Consider the following 7,742-nt stretch of genomic DNA (forward strand, 5'->3'; position numbering starts at 1 on the left):
GACAAGGATTCACTTTTACGTCTCTTTCGTCTTTCGTTTTACTCTCTAACACGTTATCAGCCTCGACGCGGAAGACCAAGGCCGGCGATGTCCCGAAGGGTCTCCAGCGGAGCGATTTTCACGACGGGCTCCCCCGCGAGAAACACCGAACCGGTGGTAGTCCACACCTCTGCAAAGTGGCACGGCGGCACATGGTCGCGCGGCCTCAACCTCACGCACCAGCCCGAGGCGTTCACCAGGCAGGCGCGGCGAGGCTCTCGATCTGGGATGAAACGAGGAGCCAGGCCTCCAAGAACAACAAAAATAAAAAAGAACAGGGAAGTTGGCATCCATTGATCGAAGATTGAATGACTCAATCAAGATCGGATAAGTGAGGAGGCCAATTCCAGTGCCCGACGCCCGCGGCCAACTCTAGTGCCCGGCTCGCTTCCAAGGCTACAGGAACAACGCGCGTGGCGGCCAACTCCAGTGCCCGACGCCCGCGGTGGCTCCCGACTCCGGCGACTCCGCGCCGCGCCCCGCCCCGCGCAGCCCGGCCTCCGCGTCGTGCCCCTGCGCTCCTCCCGTGGCTGCGCAGCGCCCGGCTGCCTCCCGGCAGCCCGCGCCCCGCGCTCGTCCGCCAGGCCGCCGCGCCGTGCCCGTGGCCGGCCTGCCCACCCACGCCCGGCAGCGCTCCCGCGCTCTGCCCAGCGGCTGTGGCCGGCGAGCCCGAGGGGCGAGGACAGTTGCAGTAACCGCACGGGAGAAGACAGGCAAACCTTATCCTTTCACCATTTTGCACTATGATCCCTGTATTGCAGGAGTTAGCAAAATAGGCTAAAACAGTGGTCACGTCCGATTTTTGCAACAATACAATTCCATTTCTGGAATTTTTGAGAATCGGTTCGGATAACTGTATACTATTTACTACTCCCTCCGTTCGGAATTACTTGTCGTAGAAATGGATATATCTAGATGTATTTTAGTTCTAGATACATCCATTTCCGAGACAAGTAATTCCGAACGGAGGGAGTAGTATTTACCTGTTTTTGACCATGTTGTTTATAAATAATTATTTTTCTGTTGAGTATTGTTCTCCAGAATAAAATTATGGTATAAATAATTTTCATGCTCACATATGTTGAGATTATTTATAACTATTATTTGCAATTGAGATTTTCTTTTATCTCTTGCAAAGATAAATCCAGTACCTCTACAGTACTGATTTGCGATTGAGAATTTTCTTCTCTCGCAAAACAATCTCATTGTGATTGAGATTAATTTTCTCTCGCAAAATATTAATTCACTTTGCTGAATTATCTTGCAACTTGATACAACATCATCTCATTTAATTTGAGGTCTATACAATTCAAGTTCTCACTTGAACATCAAGTTTACAACATCATTACTATTCATTACAATAGTAGTGTATTTCCGTTGAGTACGATGTATTCCGGGATGTATGTATCTCCATGTTCGCTACATGTCGAGATTAATATGTTTATTTACAATTGAGATTTTCAATTTGTTACAAATACATATACAAAATTGATGGTGTCACCCTTAGCAATTTGATATTCACACTGATGATTTCGAGCCACCTTCTTGACATCTATTAATTTTGCAACAATAAGATGTATTTATATTACGCAATCTGTAATATAAATAAATTACCGATTTTTCACCGGGAATGATATGTTTTATGTGTTTACCACATTGACGTTCTTCATGAACATGTCACAGCGGTCGAGGTTGATTTTTCCCGCACAACAAACTTGTAAAATTTTGACAATAACATCTCCCTCATTATATTAGGAAAACACAAGGTGATGAGTTGGATCTACTGCCCATGTGTAGACTATCTCTATTACTATGAGATCTGTATGGTCTTCAATGTGTTTATGTTCCCACAATTGAGGTTGAGCATTTTTAAGTTATACACTTGAGTCAAAATTTTGCACTCTTATTACAAAACCATGATGGTTTTTAGTTTACTTATTGTAAATAAATTATCTCTGGCTTGCCCTTATAAGTAATCGATGCCTAACAATTTGAGGCACTTGCCCTCAATGGCCACAACTTACTTAAGCGGGTCATGGACATCAAAATCAGTCTTGCATCCCATGGGATAGCGCGTGCAATCCAAGCCACGCCACCGGGATGTTGAGGACCTCAAGGGTAATGATTTGAAACTCACTTCAAACCCTCAACCTGACACCATCAAGCTGTCACGAGACCCTATGAGCATGGAGATCATGATGATTGAATATGCATCAACCGACATGTTTGGAGACTATACATTTAGTCCCTTAGTCTCCTTAGTGATCTATTTATTTATGTCCATTTATGATGTTCTAATAAGAACATGATTATTGTTGTCATCATATATTGTATATCACAATATATTGTATCAGCACTTTGATACAAATACATTTGTATGTATTCTATATATCTGATAGTGATTTTCATATTGAGAATCTTCATGTCTATATATAGATTTCTGCGGGAGTCAACCGGACTAAAATGATATGTGTCTTGTGGACATATGCACCACAAACTCTATACTAAGGGAAGTCCAATGTTTCCACTCTCATTGAGAGAAAGGAGATATTTTAAAATCGCTAGACGCGATGAGGTATTTGTTGGCTCAACTCGGGTCATATTTACCATCCCTGTGGGTACTCGAGTAACATCGGGATGCTTTATTGCTTCCCAGGTTTAACTCGTACCCTACTAAATTATGGAGGTATCCGTCAAAATAGTTTCCATAGCGAAACTTATGATGACAACAAAGAGAAATAACTTCTCTTTACCACATGCAACGGATATGACAAGCACATTCTCTGTGTATCATCTGGATTGTACTACACATATGACACAACCCATAGCACATGTTGCGTACGAGATAGTTTTTCAGAGCGTCTTGTACATGACAAACTTGACATACTTGCCTCGATCATCGAGACATTGGGTTGAAACCAGAACTATCATCAATTCCAATAGTTTATGGTTATTATGATGCCAAATTCTAACAACATTTGGATTTTATGTGCACTACAAGTGACACAGGAAAGCTAATTTTAAGGCTCGCAGACCTTAAAGTCTACGCTGAACCACTCAAACTCCTTGAATGCATCAAGTTGAGGTAAGTGGCTCTTCCCATCAATTGACTAGACTATTCAGGTATCCCATGGTTCTAAAAGACATATCTAAATGATGGTCTTAAGTGTGTGTTTTATTCACATGAAACCATCGGTTCATTATCCTGATATCGATTTCAAGCAAATTGAATGGATAACATTGCAGAATTATCCTTGAGTGCCTTCTCTATGGCCCTTGGATTGAAGCTTAGCAATTTGTCCTAATGTCTAGACTCAAAATGGTTTGGTAGAATCTCATCCAAAGAGTTAAGCTCATTGCATTATCTTTACTTTGGAATTGCAACTTACCGACTTTACATTGAAGTCATGCAGTTTTACACGCTCATGACAGAACTACATAATATTATCCCCCTCTATCTTTGATATGTGGATATCTATCAAGTATTTCCTATCTGCGGTAATTCGGTTGGATACCGATATCACCACCCGGCATACATCATTGGCTCCTCAACATATAGTTGGGATCTATGTGAGGAATAACTGTATTTGCGTTGATACCTCAAGCCCCTCGCATGGGGAGTTATTTAAGGCCAGTGTGCTGATTCAATGAGGAACATTTCCAGGCATTAGGGGGAGACTTCAAGTACCATAAAGAATGCCAGGAAATTAGTGGAATGTTCAACACATTTCTGCCTCAAATCCACGTACTCAAAGATCTGAACCATGCGTTCAGAAGATTTGCAACACATCGCAAATAACCTGCCAGATTCATTTACTGACTATAAAGGTGTCATACAATCCTAAAATCTTGCAAAAGTATGCCTGAAAGAGTGGAGGTACCAGCACACTCCTCGTTCAAAGCAACAGGGGGAGATGTATGGCAGAAATACATCAGGATTCAGCTTCTCGCAAGCAAGGATATCAAGGCCTGTAAATCAGTAAATGCAAGTCAATTTCACATTGACAGACACCTAATGGGTAGTATACACCCAGTGGCGGGAAACCTCCACCAATCCAGGTCATAGTGCACACAATGACCAGGATATCAGAATACCCGACTCAATCGCATTGGGAAATCGCGAGAAGTCACTACGGGTAACGATATTTTCATCAACTATATATTGATATATAGATTATGGAGAATCATATAACCGGAAGTAAACAATTGCCGACATACATTTCTCAACTAGATTGCAAAACCTTACAAATGATTCAGATCCAAAGACCATGGCCATGGCAAAGTGTGATCAACACTCGGACTGAACTCAAGCAAAGGGTATAATCTAGGTAGAAATGATCTTGCTCAATAATGAGAAGGTATTCATAAGCAATAACTACACCAGTTTTCTTCTGGAAACAGAATTGAGAACAACGAGGTGGTGAAACAAAGAGCAAGTATTGTAGCAGAAGGGTTCACGCAGATACCCAACTATTCTCCAGAGGTGGAATCTCATTTCGATAACTTATATCATTGGCGGTTCAAAATCATCTATCTCTGCAGTTGATAGATGTAGTGATCACATATCCATGTGGATCACTAGATTCCGACATATATGATTGATTTTCGATGAAATCTCAATTCTGAATCGAAATACAAAATGCAACATACATTGTGTAAAATCGGTAAGCCACCATACGGCTTATTGTTGTCGGTGCATATGGTACAACCGACGTAGTGAGATCCTTATACACAAGGATTACTTCTACAATGATGATTATCCATGTGTTGTGTGTCTGCAATGACAACACATGTAATCATCTAAGTGACGGACTTTAAAATGGAGGATTTGGGTAAACCAAAATACCGCTCGTTACTATAACTTGAGCACCTTCATTCATGCATTATGGTATACTATGTTGTCTATATCCAAAATATATTGGAGAAATTCATTGTGGACAAATCTTATCTACCCATAACTCTCATGGTAGTTCATTCTCTAGACGTAGAGAAAGATCTATTAGACCAAGAGATGATGGAAATGGGATATTGGGACTCAACGTTCCATAATGCCATTGGATCCACCAAACACAATTGGTTGGTACTCAAGAATATCTTTCGATATCTCCAAGGCATCTTGTCCTGGTTTTTTAGTTTCGGAGAAATCTGAACACCAATATCATTGGTTACATGGATCAGATCCCCACTATCAGATCATAGACAAGTTTAGTGTTCCTACTAGGTGTGGTAGCCCTCTCATGAAGAGTCTTCAAATCATACCTCATGGCTACATTCACCAACCATTATCTCAACGATAATGTTTCTTGTGTTGCTCGGATGCAAATAGGTTACATAATAAGCAATATCACTATATTGCATATATTGCAAGTCAAATCATGCGACTGATTTGTTCAGCGGGTCTCTACCAATTTCTATGTTTTGGTATGTGACGGCTTCAATTTTTTTGCAAGAATCAGGGGGAGTATCTTCCTGAATTGTTCCTGTTCAATGCATCATATTATACTCTTTTTCCCTTCATGAGTTTACTTTACAGGTTCTCATAAAGGTTTTTAATGAGGTAATATCAACATGAGATCATATGTCATACTTTCTGTTTTCCACACCGGGGTTTTTAGGAAAGTATATACGACATATTTATTGTCCTCTAAACTGTATGGATTTTCTTGTATTGAGTTAAAAGAGACAATAACCATTATATGTTGCATCATTTTCTCCTTATTTTTCCACTGGGTTTGAAGGAGTTTTAGCAACATATGGAACACATATCTCCTCATATTTTCCCATAGGGTTTTTGGAGAAGCTTCTAAAGATGATGATACTTACACTAACAAGCATGGATTAGAGGGAGTGTTAGGATTTAACTAATCCTGTTAATCCCTACTTTTCCTAAAGGAGGCGGTTGCCTCGTGTCCCTTCGGAGACACCCCTTCGGGGGTTATATATATGTGTAACCCATCATCAATGAAGACAAGGATTCACTTTTACATCTCTTTCTTTTGTCTTTCGTATTACTCTCTAACAGTTTCTTCACTGTTTTGCATCCATTCTCTTTGAGTTTTCTCTGGACTTATTTGTTTTTTTACTCCCTTCGTTCACTTTTGTAAAACGTTTTAGACATTTAAGACAACACCTAAAACAGTTCAGTTTCAGCTCTCTTAAATGACTTACAAAAGTGAACAGAGGGAGTATTTTTTTCTACGGTTTCCTTTGTTTCCTTCTTTAGTTTTTTTTGCGAGGTAATACATTTCTCATTCATAAAATAAAGATCCGGTTACAAGACACGTAATCACCGACATTATAGTACTTAAAGGATAGGATAATCCTACAGAAAAAACCAGCGCCTGTTCCTCTCCTTCGGCATCACCGAAGCGACCACCAAGAGAGAGAAGACAAATCACCTCTTCACCCGAGCTCGACGCGACTCCATCGCTGATCTGCAACTTTATGAACCTTCAAAGTAGTTTGCCAAAAGCAAAACCATTGCCGTTGAAAGAATCAGACCGGGGCAACGTGTCCCCGGGCATGCGATCGAACTCCAGACCTAACATCCCCGTACGACTACAACGTCGGAGGAGAAAACCAGAGTTGTTAACCTCCAACCACACACCCAACACATGATGCACCATCTTCCAGCTGTCAACTGCGCAGGCCGCCGTCTGCGCGTACTCCCGAATGACAAAACCTCCCTGCTCCACCATGACGTCGGAGACAACACCACAGCAACGGGGACAGAGCAGAAGGAGAGACACACCTGATGGAGTCGCCACCACCGCCTCGTCGACACCATCCATGAACCCTAACTTCGCCGATCTGAAGGATCGGCAAACACACGATGCCATCAACTTCGAGACGTCGCCATGAAGGACACCGTCAGTGTGGGAGTGGAGCTGAGGCAGATTTATTTGTCCGGACGCCGCACCCACCACCCCAACGACGCACCACGACATACAAAACCAAAACCTAACTACAGAGAGGAGGAACGGGGTCCCCCCTCCCTCCCACCGTCGGAGCAGCAGACGAAGGGAGAGGGGACCAACGATCTCGCCGGTGAAGATCGGTGGTAGGCTGGTCGCCTGCCTGGTCGCCGCTCCTGGCGGCTAGGTCAGGGAAAATGATTTTCCTTCTTCAGTTTCTTTCAGGGGGGTTTTCAACACATGTCTAATTTTGTTCCATACACATACTACTTTTTTATACATTAGGAACATTTCTTATAAATGTTTATCTTTCCAAATACAAGATTAACACTTTTTCAAATATATGTTTTGATTTCTATTTTTTCAATACATTTTGTACATTTTTGGTATACACGTGAAATATTTCTTTGATACATATTGAACATTGTTCAGATACAACATTTACATTTTTTTCAAATACATGTTTAAAAAAATCCAATATGTGCGATACATATTGAACTTTTTTTAATGGAATGAAACATCTTCTTCTAATTGCGCAAACCTTTTTTACATTGTATTAATATTATATTAAAATATCATGATCATACTGTTTGAAACGCGTGAAGATTTCTGTAAAGTCTCACGTACATTTTTTAATTGTATGAAATATTTTTTGTAATGTGCAGACACCTTCCATTGTATAATTTCTTTAATGTCACAAACATTTTTTAGAAATCAGTGAACATTTTTAATGTACATTTTTTTATGCCATCCACATATTTAAAGTAGAGCGAACATCTTTTTAAAATT

The sequence above is a fragment of the Triticum aestivum genome, chromosome 1B (genome assembly GCF_018294505.1).
Source record: "Triticum aestivum cultivar Chinese Spring chromosome 1B, IWGSC CS RefSeq v2.1, whole genome shotgun sequence".
NCBI lineage: Eukaryota > Viridiplantae > Streptophyta > Magnoliopsida > Poales > Poaceae > Triticum > Triticum aestivum.